Source organism: Callithrix jacchus, chromosome 17 (assembly GCF_049354715.1).
Source record: "Callithrix jacchus isolate 240 chromosome 17, calJac240_pri, whole genome shotgun sequence".
Lineage (NCBI taxonomy): Eukaryota > Metazoa > Chordata > Mammalia > Primates > Cebidae > Callithrix > Callithrix jacchus.
Genome location: NC_133518.1, coordinates 72,066,252 through 72,092,545, shown reverse-complemented (window position 1 = coordinate 72,092,545; position 26,294 = coordinate 72,066,252). Strand labels below are relative to the sequence as shown.

At 41.9% G+C, this 26,294-nt stretch overlaps 1 long non-coding RNA gene across 3 annotated transcripts in view; it reads right to left on the bottom strand.

Moving 5' to 3' along the window:
- Window positions 1–26,294, bottom strand: part of LOC118148776 (uncharacterized) — a 125,817-nt gene that overhangs the window by 20,123 nt on the left and 79,400 nt on the right. The gene's annotated exons all lie outside the window — the stretch shown is intronic.

Sequence of the window (26,294 nt, the reverse complement as noted above, 5' to 3'; positions counted from 1 at the left end):
TTTTTATCTCTTTTTATTACAACTTTATTGTGGTATAACTGATATAAGATAAACTGCACATATTTAAAGTGTACAATGTAATGAGTTCTCACAGATGAATATACCTATTAAACCTCTAACAAAATCAAGACAATGAACATTTCTATCACTCCTAATAGTATCCTCAGGCCCTTTTGGAATACGTTTCTTCCTTCACCCCGACATTGGACAACCACCAACCTGTTTTCTATCACTGTAGATTAGTTTGCTTTTCCTGGAATTGTATATAAATAGAATCCTACAGTACGTACTCTTCGGGTGGTCAGGGGGCATCTGGCTGCTTTCATTCACCAATTTCTCAAAATAAAAACAATTTTTAAAATCTTGGAACTGCTGAAAAACAATCTGGGGCATATAATCTGTAATTCAGAAATGGAGAAAGAAGGGAATCTGTAGAAAGCGGGTTCCACTCAGGACACATTCCCAAGCAGGCAGGGTAAGCACATATATTATAAGGGCTTCCATATTCCCCAAAATATTCCCCTCATGTAATTTGAATTTTTTAAATTAGCTTTTTGATGCTCTTCTTAGTTACCAGCAGACAATCAAGGTATCTTGAGGAAAGCTTATAACATGAATAGTAAAAAAAGACAACAAACATGCAGGGGAAATTACAGAAAGCAGAGACGATGCAAGAAGACAAAATCTTTTAAAAACTATTTGGCCGGGTGTGGTGGCTCAAGCCTGTAATCCCAGGACTTTGGGAGGCCGAGGTGGGCGGATCACGAGGTCAAGAGATCCAGACCATCCTGGCCAACATGGTGAAACCCCGTCTCTACTTAAAAAAAATAATAATAATACAAAAATTAACCGGGCATGGTGGCATGCGCCTGTAGTCCCAGTGACTCGGGAGGCTGAGGCAGGAGAACTGCTTGAACCCAGGAGATGGAGGTTGCAGTGAACTGAGATTGTGCCACTGCACTCCAGCCTGGCGCCTGGTAACAGAATGAGACTGCCTCAAAAAAAATTAAAAAACTATCACTGATATCTTCAGAGAAAATACTATATGTATTAAAAAGAAAAGAATGTATTTTAAAATATTCAGAGAAGAAAAACAGAGCCCTTTGGAAATTAGGAATACAACAACAGAAACGAAAACCCCAATAGACATCTTTGAAGATGAAGTTGAGAAAACCTCCCAAAAAGTAGAGCAATAGACTAAGAGATGGAAAAGAGTCGGGGTGGGGCCAAGATGGCCGACTAGAAGCAGCAGCCATCAGAGGCTCCAACTGAAAAGAACCATAATACTGTGTGAAACCTGCACCGGCAACCAAGCTATCCAGGTTCTCATCAGAGCTGACGATGGTTAGCGTGATCCATGGAGAGGAAGGAAGAGCAGCGTGGTGCAGTGGCTCACCTGAGAGCCACGTGGGGCAACGGAGCCCCCAGCCCCCAGCCAAGGGAGGTAGTGAGTGAGCGTGTTACCCCGTTGGGGAAACGGTGCGTTTTCCACAAAACCGTTCAACCCACAGATCGGAAGATCCCACTCGCAAACCCACGCCACCATGGCCTAGGGTCCCAAACCCAGAGCCGCGCAGATTCTCAGCAGCCTCTCAGCTAGAATCTGCTTGAGCCTGCTGAGTTCCCAGGGGTAGGGGCACCAGCACCACAGTTACAGCTGCCTGTTGTCTAAGCCCTTTGAGCTCCTCTGTGGGAGGAGCAGCAGCCAGCAACTAGACTCAGAACTGCCCAACACGCTAAGCTCCCTGGGTGGGGGAGGGGCAGCATCCATCTCTCTAGCTCCAGGCCACACTTTTCCTCTGCTGGACGCAGGGAGGCTAGACAGCTTGTTCCCAAGCAGTGTCCCCCACAACCCAACACACTGGCTGTGGCAGGCTGGAGACAGAGCACCTCTTCAGGCCTGACCCATCCTTCCACACTGGGCAGAGCCTCCCTGCAGGAACTCCAACAACTCTAGCCAGAGGCTCAGGGACAGAGCCCTTATCTCCCTGAGCCCCTAGAGGGAGGGTTGGTCACAGAAAGACTTAGCCTTTCATCCTGGTAGTTCTGAGGAATCCAGGCAGCCCAGATGAGTGGGTTCCCTCTCAGCAAAGCATACCCTCTCCACCAAGGGACATAATAAAGTGCTTCATTAAACAGGTATCTGATCCCAAAAGAAAGAGCAGATACCCATCTTTGCTGCTCTCCAGCCTCCTTGAGTGACATCTCCAGGCGCAGGAGCAAACCAGATGAATAGGGCCTGAACCGAACCCCCAGCGAACCGCAGCAGCCCTGCAGAAGAGGGACCGGACCACTGAAAGAAAACCAAACAGAAAGCAACAACAACAGCATCAACAACAAAAAGACCCCACAGAAACCCCATCCAAGGGTCAGCGGCCTCAGAGATCGAAACTAGATGAACTCACGAAGATGAGAAAGAATCAATGAAAAAATGCTGAAAAAACCCAAAAGGCCAGAGTGCCTCTTCTCCTCCAAATGATCATTTGCATTCCTCATAGACAGGTACTACGTCAGAGAAGAAACAGCCTCCATTTGAAATGACCAAGGGAAACCCAAGTTCCAATTATAGAAAGAAAACAGACAAACTCAGAGAAGAGGTTAGAGATGAGTTTTCTGACACTTCCAAAGGACATAATGGATGGTGCAAGTTAGATTAGAACAGCAGTTCGCAATCAGGGGCAGTGTTGCTCCCCAAATTTGGAAATGCCTGGAAACATTTTGGTTGTCATAGCCGAGGGGGTATTACTGGCACCCGGCGAGTGGAAGTCAGGGATGCTACTAAACACCCACAGGACGGTCTCCCATAACTAAGAGTTATCCAGCCCAAAATGTAATAGGGCCAGAAACCTGGGGTTAAGAAACCCTGGAATAGAGGATGAATTGAATCACAGAGTATGAAAGTATGGTTGAGGACAGAATTCTAGAGACTCAAGCACTTGACAGTCACTGAGGCAAACTCAGTTGGATGGCATGGTGAGATTAGTCCTAATAGATTCCATTAGGGACTAATAGAATGGGAATGGGAAGTCACACCTGTTGCTGAACTCTGGAGTTTAACATATAATGAGATAGCAGCTCCATCTAGCGTAAGGAAGATGCTGGGCAGCAGCTCCCCAAGACCAGTCCAGTATAATGGAATGCATGGGTGGCATCTTGTGGATGTTGGCTTGGCCAAGATCCCAGGATGCTCCAGGTCTGAAAATTTGAGTGTCATCTTCTGGGATATGAGAAATCCTTGGAAATCATTAACATGTAAAGTGTGTTGGGCCCTCTTATGTGCCACATTGTTCCCTGTTATTTTATTTAATTACTTCTCTTAATAAAACTGGCAAGATGGGAAGGTCTGGGTGAGCTCCATTTTAGTGTGACTCAAGGTGTCTATCAGTTAATCAATCAGGACAAGGAGAAGGAAAAGTGAAATGAGAGACAATAGTTATGAAACTCTTATGTACTAGGCATTGTACCAGGTACATAATACCAAACCCCTATCAAGGAGGGGTTTGGAAACCCATTGTAGAGATGAGCAACCTGAGGCTGCAGAGATTGTGGGTTTTGTAGAACTCACAACATACATAAATTAAAAGTCACAATTATAACCCAAGCCACTGTAACTTTAAACCTTGTGGGATTTCTACCCTGATATCCAGCTCTAAGAATCATGCCTCACATGTACAAACTAAATAGTGGATGTATGGATGGATGGTTGGATGGTTGGATGGATGGATGGATGGATGGATGGATGGATGGATGGATGGATGGATGGTTGGATGGATGGATGGATGGATGGATGGATGGATGGATGGATGGTTGGATAAATGGATGGATGTTTGGATGGATGGATGGATGGATGGATGGATGGATGGATGGATGGATGGATGGATGTTTGGATGGATGGATGGATAGATGGATGGATGGTTGGATGGATGGATGAACACACAGGGCAGGCACAAATCACCTGTATGGCTCATTCACATTTTCCCCCTACTGTGTCCCCTGGTTAGGGTTTCTTGTTTACTCTGCTTTGTTTTGGCTCAGTTTCTTGAAAATATGATCAACTTTTGATTACCCATGATTTAAAAAAAGGGACAGATAATAGAAATAATTAAAAACAGAAGATAATCCAGAAATAAATTCTATTTAGTATGGAGATTTTGCTGGTGCCCTTTTTAACAGAAGATTTACCAGACTAATTATATTTTACCTTGGCAGATATTAAAATTATTTTTCACTCCTTAAACTCATGCCAACTGGTGGTGGGTGAGGTAAAGCTAGACACAAGTTAGATGGCAGGAAAAGGCAAGCTGGAACATAATACTTCAGAGCAAAATAATCATAAGCCTTAGTACCTTCAAGTGAGTGATGAAGAGTTTATTTCTAATCCCCAAAAAAGTTCTTTAAATTTAAATAAGAAATAATGAGTCATTTCTTTCTGGGTTTTTTTTGTAGTAAAATCTGTAAAGAAATATTTTTCAGAATCTCTTTAGAAAGATTTTGACTCACCTGGTTCCTTAACAGTCAGTATAGCCCATGTAATCTTTGAGTGAGCACATGGGATTCCAAAAGAAACAAAGTTGGCTTAAGTTGTTTCCATGGGTTCTCTGCTCATCCTGGCTCAAGCTAACCTTCCTAGTAACTCTTCTCCCTCCTGCAACAAAATGTAAGTCAGAAGCCTACAGCTTTTCTACCAGATAGGCCAGCTGATGCAGTAAGATCCTGGGAGATAAAGGCTGGAAGAGTTTTCTCTTTGTGAACAAACTCTCTGGGGGCTCTGCAGGGGCCCTACGGGACCCTTGAGTAATACTGTAAATGAGGTGCAATTGTGGAACTGAAATGCTGAAAAACACACAATTTCACCATCGAGTGCTGAAGAATGATGGTTCCCTGGGAAAGCAGCAAGGCATATCCTCTAGAGAAAGGCAGAAGAGGGTCATCTGGACTCTGAGGCTCTTGTGAGCACATCCAGATATGATTGTGCAATAAAAGAGGCAGTACAATGGGAACCTACTCAGTGTAACTCTCCAGGGAACCAACATTGGGAAGGTATGAAGTCAGAAAACCTGCATTAGATTCTCCCATTTCCTGAGAGGCTTTATTTACACCTTCAATGAAACTGAAAAAAAAAAATGCCTGAAAAACTCCCATGCCAACTTCTCTAAGCCTTGTTTTCTTTTTATAAAACTGTGACTAATAATGCCCATGAGTAGGTGACATCCCATGGGCATCTGAAAGGCTGAGCTAAATTATAAAACCAATAAATCATGGATGAGGTCACTTGTTCAAATGGCATCTCAGAGACAAAATGTTTTTCGTGCCAGCTGCAGCAAGAGCAATGAACTGGCTTTGTTTGTATACATGGCATTAATCAGGACAGCAGCAACATGAACCACCACAAAAAAGACGTGTCCATGAGGAGGGGGAGGGAGCTCTACTTCGATCCCATAATAGAGAGACTGAGGCAACAGCTGACAGTGCACATCCCAAGAAGGGGAGACCCTGGCCCTAAGAGTTCACCAGCCCAGTGTGCCGCCCAACTATTTGCTTAATGTCATTAAACACCAGGACGTTGGTCCTTTCTCACTGGGCTGTCTTATGATGATTTGATTACCATGTGGCTTCCTCAGAGGGAGAAGGGGTGCTGATCAAATGACAGGTCTGTCCAGTCTTCTTGACAATATCACTTCAGAGGTCACTGAATGCACAAACAAGACCCCATAAGAAAGCACTTCATAAACTGCCCAGCGTTGTACTGAGTTTCACTGGGACACTATAAGGACATTTATCTATCAGCCGTGACATTTGGGTCCACGTAACCTATTCCCACAGGAGCCCAACAACATCACTGAATCCTGAGAGTGGAGAGATAGAAAAAGGAGTTGTTGAGTTAAGGGTCAGATGCAAAAAAAAAAAAAAAAAAAAAAAATCCTCCTCTCTTTGTCCCTACTCTCTGCTTGCTCATTCTTTCTTAATCTATTCTGCTACAGACACAGAATAACTTATCTCCAGTTTAGCTAGTTCTTTTTGTGCTGGCTTTAATTTCTACTATGGTGTGAATGCCTATGTCCACCCCCCTCACCCCCACAAATACATACAACAAAATCCTCACCTCTAAGTTGATGGGTTTAAATGTGAGACCTTGGGAAGGTGATTAGGTCATGGGAGCAGAGCCTTCAAGACTTGGATTACAGTCCTTAGGAAAGAGGTCAGAGAGAACTCCCTTGCCCCTTCTGTCATGTAAAAACACAGTGAGAAGACATGGTCTGTGGGTCTGAAAGCGGGTCCTTACCAGTTACCAAATCTGCTTTGATCTTGGACTTCCCAGCCTCCACAACAGTGAGAAACCAATTTCTGTTGTTAGTAAGATACACCATTTATAGGGTTTCATTATACCAGCACAGACAGACTAAGACAATCTTATATGTCTTTAAGAAAGAGAACTCGGATTTAAAACCCTGCCAACTGCTAGCTACCACTTCCACCTTCCTAATACTATTCTAATATTCCTCTCAAGTTTGTGGCAGTCTCTTTTACAACTCCATAATCTCTCATCCTGGGCTCTGGCATTTTAATTTCTTGGATATCCTTTTGAAGTTCTCAGTAGTAATGAAGTCTGCTTTTTACTACAGGCATGTCCTGCATAATGACACTGCAGTGAACAACAGACTGCATATGCGACAGTGGTCCACAAGATTTATAATGGAGCCGAAAAATTCCTATTGCCTAGTGATTCATAACCACTGCAACATTGTAGCACGACACATTGCTGACCTGGCTGTGGTGACGCTGGTGTCCACGGACCTATTGTGTTGCCGGTAGTATAAAGTATAGCACATGCAATTATATACTGTACATAATACTCAATAATGATAATAAATAAGTGTGTTGCTGGTTTATGTGTTTACTATATGCTTTTTATTCTTTTTTAGAGTGTCTCCTTATGCTTTTTTTTTTAACTGTAAAATAAAGCAGGTCATTCAGGAGTTACCCCAGAAGCAGCATTGTGATCATAGGAGATGACAGCCCCTTGCATGTTACTGCTGCTGAGGACCTCCCAGTGGAACAAGATCTGGAAGTGGGAGACAGTGATATTGGTGACCTGACCCTGTGGAGGCCTAGGCTAACACGTGTTTGTGTCTTTGTTTTTAGCAAAAAACCTTAAAATGTAAAAAATAAAAAAGTTTTTAAATAGGAAAAAGCTTATAGAATAAGACTATAAAGAAAATATTTTTGTGTAGCTGTACAATGTGTTTATGTTGTAAGCTAAGTTATTACAAAAGAGTTTAAAAGTTTACAAAAGTACAAAGTTTATAAAGTAAACAAGTTACAGTAAGCTAAGGTTAATTGATTGTTGAAGAAAGACAAAATGTTAATAAATTTAGTGTAGTCTAGGTGTACAGTGTTTATAAGGTCTACAGCTGTGTACCTTCACTCACCACTCACTCCCTGACTCACCCAGAGCAACTTCCAGTCCTACAAGCTCCATTTATGGCATATGCCCCATACAGGTGCACCATTTTTTCTTTTATACCGTATTTTTACTGTACCTTTTCTATGTTTAGATATTCTTAGACACACAAATATTTACCCTTTTGTTAAATTACCTAGACTATTTAGTACAATAACATGCTGTATAGGCTTGTAGCCTAGGAGCAACTGTCTATACCATATAGCCTATGTGTGTAGTAGGCTACACCATCTAGCTTTGTGGAAGTACAGCCTGAGATGTTTGCCCGGTGACAAAATTGCCTGATGCTGCATTGCTTGGAACATATCTCCATCATTAAGTGACAGGTACATGAGAAAAAATTACAGAACCATACCTCGTGAGTTCTGCACCTAAAATTCAGAGTTCTCCTCACTGATTAAATATAATTCAGCCCTTTTTAACCACATGGTAATTTATATATTATTTATACTGGGTCAAGGTCTATAGGACCAGAGTTTGGGCAAAAGCAGTTGGAGTGGGACCCAAGCCTGCATTCATTCATTCATTCATTCATTTTGAAGTTACTCAATACCTACTAGGTTCCTGTGTTACACATCAGTGCTGAGCTCTGAGGATGGAGAAATAAGGACATTGTCTCCTCCCCTAACCAGGGCTCAAATCCTGCCTCTGCCACTTGCCAGTTACCTAACCTTTTTGAGATGAAATTGAAATGAAAACATTATCTGTTTACTAAAATGTTTGTAAGGACTGAATGAAATACTGTATGGGAAAGGTCTTAACAGAGTGTCTATTACATAGTACATACTCAGTAATATTAACCCTACATACTGTTTGTGGCTGGAAGTTTCTGACATGACTCTAAATTATCCCCAACTCCCAACTCTTGCTGTTCATGCCCTCATGTAAGCCTCTCCCCTTTACAACCAGCTCATTGTATCCAATAGAAGCAGCAAAGGTAATGAGGTGTCACTTCCCTGACTGGGTTACAAAAGACGGATTTCCAACTTACTGATATTCTCTCTCTCTCTCTCTCTCTCTCTTCCTCTCTCTCTCTCCCCCCCCAACCCCCTCACTCTCCCTCTCTCTCCTTCTCTCTACACCCACCCTCTTCATGCAGGCTTTGATAAGAGGGCCACTTGGCAAGGAATTGAAGGTGACTTCTGGCCATCAGCCAACAAGGAGCTGAGGCTCTCCGCTCAACAGTCCAGGAGAATCTGAATTCTACAAATAACCACATGAGTGAGTTTGGAAACAGTTCCTGCTCCTGGTGAACCTTGAGATGACTGCAGCCTCCACTGACACCTTGACTGCAGTCTTTTAAGAGAAGAAACCCCTGCTTCAGGACCCAGCTAAGCTGTGCTCAGATTCCTGACCCACAGAATCCAAGAAGTAATACCAAATGTTTGGGATAACTTGTCATGCAGCAAGAGATAATTGATACACTGTTGTTACTAAAATTTCTAGTGTATTTGAGGGATAAGGCGCAAAGAGTGTATGGCAGAAGTAACAAGAAGGGATATAGGCAATGAGGTACATTGGCAGCCAGATCATCGAGAGCTGAGAATGCCATGTTAAACATTTAAAGCTTTTCTTAGGGACAATGGGAAGTCATCAAATGTTCTTCAAGCAGAGTAGGGAATCAATTTCTTCTTAAATAGCAAGACAAATATGAAGACTTAAAGAAAACATCTTTCAACAAGAGGAGTCAAGATGACTCTGAACCACTACGTCATCTAGAATATGAAATTGGAAAACTTCCAAAAAATTGAGATCTCTTATTTTTCACCCCTTTGGCTGTTAGGTAAATCAATTTGGGTTTCATATCACCAAGTTTAATGGTGAAGAAAAGAAATGAAAGTGAAGTTACTGAGATAAACAATTTCATTAAGTTCAAAATCAGTGAGTTCAAAATCAATTAAATTTGTAATACCCTTATTGAGGACACAAAGTAGCAAATTAATAGCAGTGAAAATGAGTTTTTAGGAATACAAAAGGAGGGAGACTTTTGTAAATAACTTTTGACGTTCCAATTTCCTAAATCAATAAAGGGACATCTTTTTTTATTTGCACATCCATTTTAAAATTCTGAATCAGCACTTTACATACGCCTTCCCTTGGACGAGTTCTGCAAATTAGCTTGAAAGTGACCCAGTTTTTGCACATGAGCCATGTGTCCAGGTCTTATTTTTACAATAGAAGTGGACTGGGATATGGTCTTTTATATAAGCTATAAAACAAATAAAATGAAAAAATATCTCTGAAGATTTACAAAGAAAGTCAGGTTCAAAGGTGAAGGCAGTAGAGAATGAGGAATTTGGCGTGGAAAAATGACTACTCACTTGGAATCTACATGACAAAACCTAGTCTTTACTATTGGAAGAGCCTGAAACAGTTATGCAGGTGGTTTCTTTGGCCAGTATTTATTAAGTACCTGCTACGTGGTAGGCACTGTGCTACACCCCAGACTGATACTGGATACTGATACTGGAAATCTCTAGAACTCCTTGAAGGCAGGGGTAGGCTTAGTATGAGACTTTCCATGAGAAGTCACCAAAGTACTGGTCTGAGCCTAATCACTAATTTGCTAAACTGCTATGTAGTTTACCTTCCCAGAGTTCTTCATGAGAAGAATGAAGGAGTTGTACTCCATTGTCTTAACAACGGACTCCCCTTTAAATGATTCAGAATCAACAGCCCTTTGAATGCCCAAATTTAGATCATTCTCAAACTGCAAGAGAGTCCTACAGCAGAGAGCTCATGACTTACCCTCTTGACAGTCTCCTTCAGGAAACAAGACTCCCCAGCATCTTTGTTACATGCCAAATGTGTTCTATCACCAACATTTGGCACCGTCCAAGTAATCCCATGGGATCTTCACTCAGTACAGCTGCTGATGGAGACATATTTAGAAGCAAAGAACCTACAGCTAGAAAAGCCGTCACTTCCTCTTTATTCTACAGATGGCTCAAGTGTGGTCCAGAGAGGTTCTTCAACCTGCGCCAGGTCACAAGGAGCCTCTGTCTCCAGTTTGCACCATGGTATCAGCATAGAGCTGGTCTTGAGCTAAAGCATCTCTCTAAATATTGCAACATCTGGTGACTACAGTTCTAATTCCTTCAAATCATGTCATCATCCCAGAACCATGGAACGCCTGGGATCCCCAACCTACCTCTGTCTCTACAATTTCACAGGAAAGGAAAAAATGTCAAGTCCAAGAGACTCAAGTGATGACATGCTTAGCAAGAGATCCAAAACCCGAACTCAGTTCAGCATTCAGCCCAAGCCTCATTCTGCTCTCCAAGCCTTAGTCTACTCGCTCATTCCATAGTCTTCTGCTGAGCATCCACTGTATGTCCAGTAACTAGTGCTATTATAAGAAGAACTCAAACCTACACACTGAGCTAGAGCCTCTCCTACCATACAGCTGAGTTGGCCAGGCAGAACCCAGCCTGGGCAAGACTGAGCAAGACTGACTCTAAAAAGTCCCAGCAGAAAAACGGAACAGACAAAGTGATGACGACAACCGAAAAAAGCAAACCCTAACTATTCTTTTAATAGCCCAGATAATTCTTCCTGAGAGTTGAGGATCCCTTACTCTAGTTTTCACCATCCTCATTGTGGGTATTTTTCACAGCTGCAGGTTGAATCTAATATTTGCAGATTCCTCCAAGGGAAGGAGTGGGAAAGGAGGGTGGTATTAGCTGATGAGCAACAATTAGTCAAGCTGACTCTTTGGGTGTATAACACACTTTAATAAATCAGAGCACATGAGGGAAGGGTCTAAGTACACTTCATTTCAAGGAAGCAAAGGGACAGTTACAGAAGATTCACCTTCAAAAGGACCTGGTTTTCTGACTGGACAAGGGGACCAATAACAGTCACTCGTGCACCTTCTCCACTCCAGTCTCCTTTTCCTTTTGAAAGCCTTTTGCCATTTGAGAACCATCATTCCGTCTCACTGGGTCAGCATGAGCTGTAGCATGTGTGAGAAGGGAACTTCCTTCCAAAGGGAACAAGAACTTGGTTACTGAGAAATCATGTGCCCACTCCATGGTGAGAGTTCCTTATCACCCATGAGGGGGACTATTCCTACCTCAGAAATTACTGAAGAGGGATAGAAAGTACTCAATGACTTTATAAGGATTGTTTCGAAAACATAAATATGGTAATTTTTAAATGTCTGCAAATTCTTTGACACTACTCCCTTGAGAAGGCGAAGGCTAATTCTCCTCGGATTGAAAGCAGGCTACACTTGGGGTTTCCCTTCCAATGGACAGAACAAGGCAGAAGTGATGCTATGTGACTTTTGAAGGTAGGCCATAAAAACAATAGCTTCTACTTGACTCTCCTCTCTTGGCTTGCTTGCTCTAGAAAAAGCCAACTGCTATGTCATAAGACAATCAGCAGCCTGTGCAGAAGTTCAAACGGGGAGGATGTGACCAGTCACCAACAGCCAGCACCAGCCTGCCACATGTGAGTGAGCCACGCTGGCAGCAGGTCCTCCTGACCCATTCAAGTCTTTTCATGACTTCCACCCCAAATGACATCTTGACAGCTACCTGTGAGTACCTTGATCCAAAACTGCCCAACTTGGACATTCTTCAATTCCTGACCCATAAACTCCCGTAAAAGATAATAAATATTGTTCTGAGCCACAAAATTTTAGGATAATTTGTTACACAACTATAGATAATTAATACAATAGATGAGCCTGATTCACTCTTACCTTAGGATGATCTCATACCTAAGATGAGAAGAGGGTCAGAAGAGGTTGGGTATAAAATATGAGAATAGAAAGGAAGAAGGACAAAAACAGGGAAGGACAGAAAGAAGAGATGGTAAAAGAAAAGAAAGCATTCCTCTCTTCCTACCCTGTCCTTCATTTATCTTTTTCTTCTCTGAATTTCTGCCCCTCCCTTACCAATGTGCTCCTTCTTGTTCTCATCTCAGCACTTGGATAGCTATCTTCCTTAGGCAAGGATAAGGGCTCATCTTTATTCTAAGTTGCTTATAATAACCGGCACTGTGTTCTACACAAAGTGAACAAAGACCAGTGGGTAAAACTGGCAGGTTAATTGTGACTCAGTATCAGAAGGAACATTCTATCAGAATTTGGCAAGAAAGTTTATGGTGGGAATGAAGTTTCAGATGAAGGCCAAGCCACAGAGAATGTTTTGTGGGCTGAGGTTGCAAAACGGTTTCTTGGAGATGGTGGTAGATTGTTACGGTTCCTTTTGTGTCCTCAGTGAACCAACTTCCCAGTATTTATGCCTTTGTGTAGTCCCCTACCACATTGTCTCTGAACTTGGCCATGTGACTATCTTTGTCCAGTGAGACGTTAGCAGACACAATGCAAATGGAGGCTTGATATATACTTGCACATTAAGGCTTGTTCACTTGGAACACTCCTTGGAACTCAGCTACCATGCTTGGAGGAAGCCCAAGCAGCCATATGGAAAGGCCCACACGGATGAACACAAAGGCCCTCTGCCAATAACCCAGCTGAGCTCTCAGTCAGCAGGAAGTACCATTTCTCAGCCATATGAGTGAGGGCATTTTGCACCTACTAGCCATCTCAAGACTCTAGCTGACACCACATGAAGTAAGAGACCTGCCTGGTCAGCCCACAGAGTCATGAGAGAAAATAAATTGTGGTTAAATTGTGGTTGCTGTTACCCACTAAGTTTTGGGGTGGAGGTTTACACAGCAACAAATAACAAAGACAAAGTTCAATTCCAAATCTGGGGTAGGGCTATTTCTCAGGCCATACAACTTTCTCAGCTGTGGTTCAAAAGGCACTTAGAACCAGTATGTCTGTGTACAAAATCTGAGTCCTTTCTACCAAGGCCTCTGAAACCATAAGTCGGTACACATAAAAGAACTCTGCAAACTCCAAAGTGTCTTACAGAGGTTCTCACCAGCATAGATGGTGATATAGTTTGGATATTTGTCCCTGCCCAAATTTCATGTTGAATTGTAATCCCCAATACTGAAGGTGGGGCCTGGTGAGAGATGTTTGGGTCTTGAGGGCAGATCCCTCATGGCTTGGTGCTGGTCCTGTGATAGTGAATTGCCACAATATCTGGTTGTTTAAAAGTGTGTAGCATCTCCCCACTCTTCCTTGCTCTTCCTTTTACCATGTGATGTGCGTGTCCCTGCTTCACCTTCCGCCATGAATAAAAGTTTCCTGAGGCCTTCCCAGAAGCCTAGCAGATGCTGGCACCATGCTTGTATGGCCTGCAGATCTTATACTTTTCTTTATAAATTACCTGGTTCCAGATATTTCTTTACAGATGTCAAGGGCTGTTTTTGTTTCCCTACCATTTCCACCTCCAATATTATCTTTTTGCCTTGTGTTTCCTTCTGGTTCTCCGCTTTCTTATAAGATCTCTCATCTTCCTAGCGTACCTTCAAACATCACTGGAACCCAAAACATGGCTGACCCGTGATAGAGCCTGTCTTCTTTTCCAGACTCAAGGCATGACTATACAGCCTTGGAAAAGTTACTCTGTGGGCCATCTGCAGAGGATGGAAATTACAGTGTGTCTCACAGTGCTCCTGAGAGGACCCAGCAAGAAAAAGGACACGAATTTTTTATTTACCCAGAAGAGAGCCTAGAATTGCTGGGAAGAAAGTCTCTCCCTTTTTCCCCGGCTCCCCATTTAGCTGCTCGTCTGTAGGGCAATCTCTTGTATTCTAGTTCCTGGACCAACAACGAGACCTCAGTCAACTCATATGTTGCTCACTGGAACCAGGGAACAAGAAAGTTGCAACTTTAAAGGAAATGATACATGAAGTTCTTTGAGGAATTGAGATGTCTGAACTATCCTGAACCCTCCCCATTTCCAGAGAAAATAATTAAATAATTTTATCCACTTTCTATGGCCCCAGAACACAGGTAAACAGAACTCTTCTTTCACTCAAAAGATAAAGAACATTTTGTGAAATAAAAAAACAATAATGGAAAAGGAAGAAAGAGAGAGATGCAACTAATAAGAAATCTGTTCACAATGATCTATATTATGAATATATACGTACATTTATATCTCAGCAGGCCCTGTGGAGTTTCAGATGAGCTAATTAAAATGCTTATGCTTTTAGAAATGTTTATTGAAATCACTTTATAACCATTCAAATTGAGGTTTGTTTTTAGCTATAACACAATGCTACCTGGAATAGTCTGACCTAAATTATTTATGTGCCTAAAAATAGATTGCCTTCCCCCATCACTGACTTTGTAGATATATCTCAGGATGTGGAAATTTTTGGTGAGCTTTTGTAACTCCTACAGGCTTTTCCTGCATCTTCTGTGCTTATTAAGATGGGGACTGAGCATACTGGTAGAGTAGGAAGTCCACGAAGGGCCAAGGGGTGGAAATAACCCTCTGGGAAATGCTTAGTCTGTTAGATGCTCCTCTCACAGGACTTGACAGTAACACATTTGGGACCTAGATAAACAGTGGTTCTGACTGGGATCAGGTCATGACCCTGTTCTTCTAGATCGGTTAGGCATTGAGGGAAATAATGTGACTACAAAAAATAGCTCAAGAAGGTTTTCAGGAGGAGATGGGGCTGTTCTGATTCCTTTTGTGGTGGTGATTACATGACTCCACATGTGTCAAAATCCCTAGAATTGTACACGAAAAAGTCAATTTTATTGTACATTAATTTAAAAATTAAAAAAAATTTAAGGGTCAAAAAATAAATAATAGGTTCAGTAAATAATAATTCTACCTCCAAATTTTACCTTGAGTCAACCCACTTTTCTCCATATCCATTACAGGCAGCCTCTCTGATCTGGACTTTTGCAATTGCCTCCTAAATAGCATTTCTACTTGCATTTTTGCCCGTCATCCATGTCACATCCAGGCTTCCAACTTTCAAAGACTTCCCAGTGTGATTTGATTTAAACCCAATACCTTCACTGCCTGCAGGACTCTGCATAATCTGGCCTCTGCTTCCCTCTGCAATCTCATCTACCCACAATCCCTCTGAGCTCACTGTCTTCCTTCAAATCGCCAAACTCGTTCTGGTCACAAGGCTCTCACACATGCTGTTTCCTTCACCTGGGATGTTCTTCCTGCTTTCTCTTCTTCCTTCTCCTTACTTGAGTAACTCATCTTCATCCTTTGGGTCTCAACTTCAATGTCATATTTCCCTAGGCCAGTCACCCAAATTAACTTTACCAATATCATTTTCTCATCATGTCCTATTCTTTGCCTTTATAGCACTTACTTCAGCTTGCAGTCAGGCTAAGTGTTTGATGTCTGGCTCTCCATCTCTGTGCTGTAATCATCACACCAAACAAGGCTGTATATGAGTCCTGGCCTGGAGCCAGCTCACAAGAGTTCCTTGGATACATCTCTTCCTAATCTGCATTCAATGAAGTAAGTGGCTTGAAATCAGTCGTAGTAGGACTGTGGTGTACTTACACCACAGACAGTGTCCAATGCTACAAATGAGGGCTTTTCTTTTATGGAAAGCTGGTTTACCAGCATACCACTTCACTCTCATCTGTGTTCCCAGTGCTTCACCTGGAGCCTGGAACACTGGCAATTGTCTGTAACTATTTGGTCACTTGACAGTTCTTATTATTGGTGTTGGTTTCTTATAACAATCCTTTGATACAAGAGGGGAGGGTTCCAATCCATTATAGATGATGAAGTTATACCTCAAGGAAGTTGTCCAGCTTGCCCTAAGCCATGCAGCCAGTTAGAGAGATATAGTGCTCTATCTTAGGTTCTCTGACTCCCTCCCCAGTGATCTTTGCGTTACAGACTATCAAAATAGATGCCTGCGTAAAGTTGGGTATGTGTAAAGTAAGTAGTCCTGGAGATTCCTGAAGCAGGTTGCAAGGAGGAAGCAGAATCCTTGAACCCAGCTCACAGAGATGGAGACCAGCTAATTATCTTGATTCTCCATTTCTCTATAGAAAGGACTCGCCAAGCTATGCCTAAAAGCCAGAATATAATACAAGAAATAGAAACCACTCTAGGTATTTCAAACTATAAGATATTTAATATATTATGCTTTAGGTGTTTTCAAAACATGTAAAGGTCATCAGTATATGTATGTAAATACACACATACACACACACATATACATACACATACATATGCATATACATATACAGTCATCCCTCAGGATCTATGGGGGATTCATTCCAGAACTTCCTTTGGATACCAAAATCCACAGATGCTCAAGTATCCAATATAAAATGGCTTAGTATTTGCATATAACCTACACACTCATAATGCCTAATACAATGTAAATGTTATGTAAATAGTTGTTAAACTGTATAGTCTAGGGAATAATAACAAGAAAAATATCTGTACATGTTCAGTATAGATGTTATTTTTTTCCAACATTTATAAACTGAGGCTGGTTGAATACATGGATGCAGAACTCACAGATGCAGAGAGCAAATTGTATACATATAATAGTGTGTGTACACACATATATACAAAGCAAGGAAGAAAATATAGGAGAGACAGAGATAGAAAGATAGATGATAGACAGATAGACGATAGATTTGTATTCATACATTTTTTTTCTTTTCACTGGTACATGTATTTTTTAATGCATTGGTTAAACTCTGGGTCCAAAGTACTATAAGACCTTGAAAGGATGCCCTAGGTTACAGACATACTCTGCCCTGCTCCCATCACATAGCAGCAATGCTATTTCTCCTGGATACATTGATCACTTACCCAGCCAATCTGTCTGCCCAATCACTGGAAGTTGGAGGGAAGGATAAATCCAACCCACCCTCTCCAGCTCAACTATATAGGGGTGAAGACAGAGGTTGAGGCCCAGATGTATATCCTCTGCCACAAAACACCTCCCCTATTATCCTCATAATGCCTCCAATTCCACCATTAGGAAACAGCTTCTTTTTTAAAAGTCTGTCTTTGTTCAGAAACTTTCTATACAGAAACAGCTTCTAAAAAGCACCTGTTTTTTTGCCACAGGGATCCTTTACCCAAAAATTAAAACTGAAAAACGGGCAGGTCAAAAACTCAGAAATGACTTCACACTGTTAAAGACGAGGACAGAGGTGCAGCTGGCTGCCCCTTGAGGCAGACGCCCATGAGTGGAATAATAGATGTCGAGAGTATGTGAGGGAAGGAGAGAAATCCTTCCTTTTATTTCCCTGGAGAGAGCAGCTCAGAAGCCTGGAATTAAAGGTGACAAGCCCAGGTGTCAGATGGCAGATTAGCTTTGTTCAAGGGATCCGGCAGGACTAAGGGATTTATACAGAGTGACAGTCTGCGGGCAGTGGCTGGTACCAAATGCCAGCTAGAGATCTTAAAAACAGACTCCAGGGAGAAACCTGCAGCTGGAAGCCCAGACATCAATAATGACCACAATCATAGATTATACTGGGCGGGGTGCTCAGTGAGTGAGCTGCTCTTGTTTGGAAAGCTTAGAATTCATCCAGAGTTTGATCAGAAACTCCAATTCCCCTGGTCTAAGACACTTCTCAAACTATTCTTGATAACCTGGGAAGTGTGTTTCCTGATTAAGACTTTGGCAGGTGCAATTTTCTGACCTCTCTTAGAATGGGAAAGGTGACAGACTGGTCAAGTGAGCCATACCTAAGAACCAGAACCCTCACACCAACAGCTTAACTGTCCCCCTCGGTCTCTGGTCCGACTGTTGTACTGATGGGAAACAGAGACTGAGGAGAAACCTGACAGCTTCTACAAAGCCTTCCTATTGGCAAGCCCAGATGGCCAGGTCCTGCTCAGCTCTCTGCCCTAAGTTAATTCTGTAACTTTAGATTCATTACCTCACCTCTTGGATTAAAACATATAAAAGGCAAAGCAGAGGATACTTGATCCCCAATAAGGGCCCATTTCCATAATTCTGTTTGACTAAAGTGTCTCCACTTCTACTCCTTAGGCCCCTCCCCCAAAGCATATGTAAATCTGACCCTTTAAGTAACACAGCGTAGGAAGAGACTCATCCCCAAATCTGGTTTGCTTCTTTCTTTGGCAAAGTCAATATGAGAAACAATCCACGGCAGCAAATTAGGCCACTACTTAATGGTCTGGAATTCCAATTAAAGGAAGGAGCCATAACAGGCTTTATGAGGCTGCCTGACAGTGGGGAGGAGTGTCTGACCTAATCTTGGATCCCAGAAAGGCCACCTTAAGAGGAAAAGCAATTGCCCATCAGATTTGCCGTGGGTGAAAGGAAGCCATAAACTACGGGGAGACTGGGCTCGTTAAAATGGTAATACCCCTGTCTCTACCATGAAAGCACTCCCTGGACACCTCCGGAAATGAAAGTTGGGACAATCAGAGAACCACGCATTTCCTCCCCTCACCCAATTTAATTATTTTCATTTTATATATCGGTGTGCAATGAGCCCCACTAAATCCAGACTCATCACTCCTGAGCGTTTGCCACACTTCACAGACAACTGCAGAAAAACAGAAAACCTAGCATCTCAACTACAGGTTATTAGATAGGACTGTCAGGGAGGCATCAACAGATTTAATTCTTACTGACATGGTCTCAAAACTCATTTGAAACTCCCTGAAACACTAGCCACCTCAAGAAAACCATATAGGGTGTACATAGGGGACACAGTGGAGGGTGGGGGAAGGTATGAAATCAGGCATAAGAAGAAAGCACAGGATTAGGCAATAAATGTAAATCAGAGAAACTGTAATATCTAAATTTATCATATTTCCTCCACTAACCCCATCATCTAATCAATATCCAAGACCAGGATTAGCTTCTTCAAATCTATCATTCATTCACTCATTCAACAAGGATTTACAGATCACCTGTGATGTGCCAGGCACCGTGCTGAGCCCTGGGATAGAGCAGTGAATGTTCCCATCCGTTCTATCACAGGCCCCATCAGCATCTGTCTTAGACTGGGTACTCTAGAATCGGTTTCTAAGATAAGCAATGGCACATAGATGTTTTACTGGGGACACCTCTCAGAAGCTACACTTGTAAAGGAGTGAGGATGAAGCTGGCCCATAATACAATCACAACGGAGGCCTCAGCTGATCCTGTGGGGGACTCTGGAGCTCACATGGCCCTTCAATGTTGACTGAGATTAAGGCCTTCATATCTCCACAACCGCAAGTCACTGGTCATGGGCACATTCACAGGAAACGGCATAACCTTGGGTAAAGCAGACCCTGTCAGTAAGGCCAAGTCCCAGAGAAGGACACAGCTGTGAACTGTGAATACCAGATATTCCCAGCAGCTGTGTCAGCCTGAAGAGGGGGTCTGAGTGGAGCATCATGATTATCTACTGCTATACCCACTGCCAACCTCAGCATAGTCCCTGTTGGTCTTTAGGACATCCTGCTGCAGACCACTCACTCTTCTGCCTTCAGTGTAGTGCCCTCTCATGGTGACCTTCTAGTCTTGTACTTGAAGTATCAGAAACACTTCAATTAGCCCACTGGCAAGAACAGCTCTGGTCTGCAGCTCCCAGCGAGACCGATGCAGAAGGTGGGTGATATCTGCATTTCCAACTGAGGTACCTGGTTCATCTCACTAAGACTAGTTGGACACTGGGTACAGCCCATGGAGGGTGAGCTGAAGCAAGGTGGACTGTCGCCTCACCCAGGAAGTACAAGGGGTTGGGGGATTTCATTCCCCTAGCCAAGGGAAGCCATGAGAGACTATACCAGGAAGAACGGTGCAATTCAGCCCAGATACCACACTTTGCAACTAGCAGACCAGGAGATTCCCTCCAGTGCCTACCCCACCAGGGCCCTGGGTTTCAAGCAAAAAACTGGGTGGCCATTTGGGCAGACAGTGAGTTAGCAGAAGGAGTTCATTTCTGCATACCCCAGTGGCACCTGGAATGCCAGTGAGACAGAACTGTTCACTCCCCTGGAAAGGGGGCTGAAGCCAGGGAGCCAGGCAGTCTGGCTCAGTGGATCCCACCCCCCCCAGGGCCCAGCAAGCTAAGATCTACTGGCTTGAAATTCTGACTGCTAGCACAGCAGTCTGAAGTCAAGCTTGGTGGGGGTGAGGGGTTTCCACCATTGCTGAGGCTTGAATGAGTGGTTTTACCCTCACAGTGTAAACAAAACCACCAGGAAGTTTGAACTAGGTGGAGCCCACTGCAGCTCAGCAAGGCCACAGCTGCCAGACTACCTCTCTAGACTCCTCCTCCCTGGGCAGGTCATCTCTAGAAAAAAAGGCAGCAGCCCCAGTCAGGGACTTATAGATAAAACCCCATTTCCCTGGGACAGAGCACCTGGGAGAAGGGGTGGCTGTGAGGGTACTTTCGGCGTTTGCCTGCCTGACAGCTAAACATCCCTGCCTGACAGCTCTGAAGGGAGCAGCAGATCTCCCAGCACAGCGCTCGAGTTCTGATAAGGGACAGACTGCCTCCTCAAGTGGGTCCCTGACCCCCATGTATCCTGACTGGGAGACATGTCCCAGTAGGGGCTGACAGATACCCCACAAAGTAGAGCTCTGGCTGGCATCTGGTGGGAGTCCCTCTGGGATGAAACTTCTAGAGGAAGTAACAGGCAGCAATCTTTGCTGTTCTGCAGCCTCTGCCAGTGATACCCAGGAAAACAGGGTCTGGAATGAACCTCCAGCAAACTCCAGCAGACCTGCAGAAGAGGGGCCTGACTGTTGGAAGGAAAACTAACAAACAGAAAGAAATAATATCAACATCAACAAAAAGGACATCCACTCAGAGACTCCATCTGAAGGCTACCAACATCAAAAACCAGATGTAGATAAATCCATTTAGATGGGGAGAAACCAGTGCAAAAAGGCTGAAAATTCCAAAAACCAGAATGCCTCTTCTCCTCCAAAGGATCACAACTCCTTGCCAGCAAAAGAAGAACAACACTAGACAGGGAATGAGTTTGACAAATTGACAGAACCTTCAGAAAGTGGGTAATAATGAACTCTTCCAAGCTAAAGGAACATGTTCTAACCCAATGCAAGAAAGCTAAGAACATTTAAAAAAGGTTAGATGAATTGCTAACTAGAATAACCAGTTTAGAGAAGAACATAAATGACCTGATGGAGCTAAAAATAAATAAATAAATGAATAAATAAATCATAGCATGAGAACTTCATGAAGCAAACACAAATATCAGTAGCCAAAGATTGATCAATTAAGCTGAAGAGATTGAAAATCAACTCAATGAAATCAAGTGAGAAGACAAGATTAGAGAAAAAAGAGTGAAAAGAAACAAAGAAAGCCTCCAAAAAATATGGGAGTGTGTGAAAAAACCAAATCTACATTTGATTGGTGTACCTGAAGAGTACATTTGGGGAGAATGGAACCAAGTGGAAAACACTCATCAGGATATTATCCAGGAGAACTTCCCCAACCTAGCAAGGCAAGCCAACATTCAAATTCAGGAAATACAGAGAATACCACAAAGATATTCCTCAAGAAGAGCAACCCCAAGACACATAATCATCAGATTCACCAACGTTGAGATGAAGCAAAAAATGTTAAAGGCAACTGGAGAGAAAGATCGGGTTACCCTCAAACAGAAGCCCAACAGACTAACAGTGGTTCTCTCAGCAGAAACCCTACAAACCAGAAGACAGTGAAGGCCAATATTCAATACTCTTAAAGAAAAGAATTTAACCCAGAATTTTATATCCAGCCAAACTAAGCTTCATAAGCAAAGGATAAATAAACTCCTTTATAGACAAGCAAATGCTGAGAGATTTTGTCACCACCAGGCCTGCCTTATAAGAGCTCCTGAAGGAAGCACTAAACATGGAAAGGAACAACCAGTACCAGCCACTCCAAAAACAAACATACCAAATTGATTTTTAAAACTGCATCAACTAATGGACAAAATAACCAGCTAGCTGATAATGACAGGATCAAATTCATACAAAACAATATTAACCTTAAATATAAATGGGCTAAATGTCCCAGTTAAAAGACACGGACTGGCAAATTGGATAAAGAGTCAAGACTCATCAGTGTGTGGCATTCAGGAGACCCATCTTATATGCAAAGACACACATAGGTTCAAAATAAAGGGAAGGAGGAATATTTACCAAGCAAATGGAAAGCAAAAGAAAGCAGGGTTGCAATCCTAGTCTCTGATAAAACAGACTTTAAACCAACAAGGATTAAAAAAAAGACAAACAAGGGCATTACATAATGGTAAAGGGATTAATGCAACAAGAAGAGCTAACTATTCTAAATATATATGCACTCAATACAGGAGCACCCAGATTCATAAAGCAAGTTCTTAGAGACCTACAAAGAGACTTAGACTCCCACACAATAATAGTGGGAGACTTTAACATCACTGTCAATATTAGACAGATTGATGAGACAGAAAATTAACAAGGATATCCAGGAGTTGAACTCAGCTCTGGACCAAGAGGACCTAATAGACATCTACAGAACTGTCCACCCCAAATCCACAGAATAACATTCTTCTCAGCACCACATCACACTTAGTCTAAAATTGACCATATAATTGGAAGTAAAACACTCCTCAGCAACTGCAAAAGAATGGAAATTACAAGAGTCTCCCAGACCACAGTGCAATTAAATTAGAACTCAGGATTAAGAAACTCACTCAAAACCACACAACTACATGGAAACTGAACAACCTCCTCCTGAATGACTACTGGGAAAATAATGAAATTAAGGCAGAAATAAAGACATTCTTTGAAATCAATGAGAACAAAGACACAATATACCCAAATCTCTGGGACACAGCTAAAGCAGTGTGAAGAGGGAAGCTTCTAGCACTAAATTTCACAAGAGAAAGCAGGAAAGATCTAAAATCAACACCCTAACATCACAATTAAAAGAACTAGAGAAGCAAGAGCAAATAAATTCAATAACTAGCAGAAGATAAGAAATAACTTCAATAAAATTCAGAACTGAAGGAGATAGAGACATGAAAAACCCTTCAAAAAAAAATCAATGAATCCAGGATCTGGGTTTTTGAAAAGATCAACAAAATAGATAGACCACTAGCCAGACTAGTAAAGATGAAAAAGAGAATAATCAAATAGATGCAATAAAAAAAATTATAAAGGGGATATCACCACTGATTCCACAGAAATACAAACTACCATCAGAGAATACTACAAATACCTCTACACAAATAAACTAGGAAATCTAGAAGAAATGGATCAATTCCTGGACACATACACACTCCCAAGAATGAACCAGGAAGAAGTCGAATCCCTGAATAGATCAATAACAAGTTCTGAAATTGAGGCAGTAATTAATAGCCTACCAACGAAAAAAAAGTCCAGGACCAGACAGATTCACACCCAAATTCTACCAGAGGTACAAAGAGGAGGTGGTACCATTCCTTCTGAAACTATTCCAAACAATAGAAAAGGAAAAAATCCTCTCTAACTCATTTTATGAGGCCAGCATCATCCTGATACCAAAATCTGGCAGAAACACAACCAAAAAGAAAAATTTCAGGCCAATATCTCTAATGAACATCAATGTGAAAATTCTCAATAAAATACTGGCAAACCAAATCCAGCAGCAGATCAAAAAGCTTATCCACCACAATCAAATCACCTTCATCCCTGGGATGCAAAGCTGGTTCAACACATGCATATCAATAAACATAATTTATCACATAAACAGAATCAGTGACAAAAAAACACATCATTATCTCAATAGATACAGTAAGGGCCTTCGATAAAATTCAATACCCCTTCATGCTAAAAACTCTAAATAAACTAGGTATTGATGGAACATATCTCAAAATAATAAGAGCTATTTATGACAACCCACAGCCAATATCATACTGAGTGGCCAAAAACTGGAAGCATTCCCTATAAAACCTGGCATGAGACAAGGATGCCCTCTCTCACCGCTCCTATTCAACACAGTATTAGAAGTTCTGGTCAGAGCAATCAGGCAAGAGAAAGAAATAAAGGGTATTCAATTGGGAAAAGAGGAAGTCAAATTGTCAAAGGATATTCAATCAGGAAAAAAGGAAGTCAAATTGTCTCTTTTTGCAGACATGATTGTATATTTAGAAAACCCCATTGTCTCAGCCCAAAAGCTCCTTAAACTGATAATCAACTCCAGCAAAGTTTCAGGATACAAAAGCAATGTGCAAAAATCACAAGCATTCCTATACACCAATAACAGACAAACAGAGAGCTAAATCATGAGCGAACTCCCATTTAAATTGCTACAAAGAGAATAAAATACCAAGAAATACAACTTACAAGGGATGTGAAGGACCTCTTCAAGGAGAACTACAAACCACTGCTCAAGGAAATAAGAAAGGACACAAGCAAATGGAAAAACATTCCATGCTCATGAATAGGAAGAATCAATATCGTGAAAATGGCCATACTATTCAAAGTAATGTATAGATTCCATGCTATCCCCATCAAGCTACCATTGACTTTCTCCACAGAATTGGAAAAAACTACTTTAAATTTTGTATGGAAACAAAAAAGAGCCCACATAGCCAAGACAGTCCTAAGCAAAAAGAACAAAGCTGGAGGCATTACGCTACCTGACTTCAAACTATATTATAAGGCTATAGTAATCAAAACAACATAGTAATGGTACCAAAACAGAGATATAAACCAATGGAACAGAACAGAGGCCTCAGAAATAATGCCACACATCTACAACCATCTGATCTTTGACAAACCTGACAAAAACAAGCAATGGGGAAAGGATTCCCTACTTAATAAATGGTGTTGAGAAAATTGACTAGCCATATGCAGAAAGCTGAAACTGGATCACTTAACTCAAGATGGATTAAAGACTTAAAAACATAAGACCTAAGACCATAAAAACCCTAGAAGAATACCTAGGCAATACCATTCAGGATACAGCCATAGGCAAAGACTTCATGACTAAAATGCCACAGCAATGGCAACAAATGCCAAAATTGACAAATGGGATCTCATTAAATGAAAGAGCTTCTGCACAGCAAAAAAAAACTATCATCAGAGTGAACAGGCAGCCTACAGAATGGGAGAAAATGTTTGCAATTTATCCATCTGACAAAGGGCTAACATTCAGAATCTGCAAAGAACTAAAACAAATTTATAAGAAAAAAATCAAAAAGTGGGTGAAGGATATGAACAGACACTTCTCAAAAGAAGACATTTATGCAGCCAACAAACATGAAAAAAAGCTCATCATCACTGGTCATTAGAGATGCAAATCAAAGCCACATTGAGATACTGTCATTCCAGTTAGAATGGTGATCATTAAAAAGTCAGGAAACAACAGATGCTGGAGAGGATGTGGAGAAATAGGAATGCTTTTACACTGTTGGTGGGAATGTAAATTAGTTCAACCATTGTAGAGGACAGTGTGGCAATTCCTCAAGGATCTAGAACTAGAAATACCATTTGACCCAGCAATTCAATTATTGGGTATATCCCAGTGGATTACAAAACATTCCACTATAAAGACACATGCACATGTGTTTATTGTGGCACTATTCACAATAACAAAGACTCGGAACCAATCCAAATGCCCATCAATGATACACTGGATAAAGAAAATGTGGCACATATACACCATAGAATACTATGCTGCCATAAAAAAGGATGAGTTCATGTCCTTTGAAGGGACATGGACAAAGCTGGAAATCATTCTCAGCAAACTAACACAAGAAAAGAAAACCAAACACCACATGTTCTCACTCATAAGTGGGAGTTGAACAATGAGAACACATGGACACAGAGAGGGGAACATCACACACCAGGGCCTGTCCGGGGGTGGGGGAGGGTAGCGGAGGGATAGCATTAGAATAAATACCAAATGTAGACGATGGGTTGATGGGCACAGCAAACCACCATGGCACGTGTATACCTCTGTACACAACCTGCTCTGCACATGTACCCCAGAACT